This window comes from Penaeus monodon, chromosome 25 (genome assembly GCF_015228065.2).
Source record: "Penaeus monodon isolate SGIC_2016 chromosome 25, NSTDA_Pmon_1, whole genome shotgun sequence".
Classification (NCBI taxonomy): domain Eukaryota; kingdom Metazoa; phylum Arthropoda; class Malacostraca; order Decapoda; family Penaeidae; genus Penaeus; species Penaeus monodon.
In genome coordinates, this window is record NC_051410.1 from 33,832,688 (window position 1) to 33,832,995 (window position 308).

General features: G+C 36.7%; 1 protein-coding gene across 1 annotated transcript in view; it reads right to left on the minus strand.

Moving 5' to 3' along the window:
• The window catches only part of LOC119589162, a gene marked incomplete in the record, with an annotated part of 255,201 nt that overhangs the window by 46,287 nt on the left and 208,606 nt on the right, over positions 1 to 308 (minus strand).

The window sequence follows — 308 nt, forward strand, 5'->3', positions numbered from 1 at the left end:
CGTAATATGCGAAAAACTATTGAAAGGTTCAATAAACACAGAAAATACATCTGATCACTATATTACAATATATTTACTTTGCATTTTATCACAAAATACAAAGAAGAGTTTAAAAAATATAATGTATTTTTGACTGGGCCAGTGTTTAATCTATACGCAAACAGTAAACTGGCATTATGTGTTTATCCTATTGATGTTAACATGTTTACTGCATGATAAGTCTGGACTTTGGTATCAAAAGGGGAGGGGGGGTAGAGGTATAAGGAGGGGCATCTGCCTCTCCTTCCACCCCCATTTCCCCCACGGGC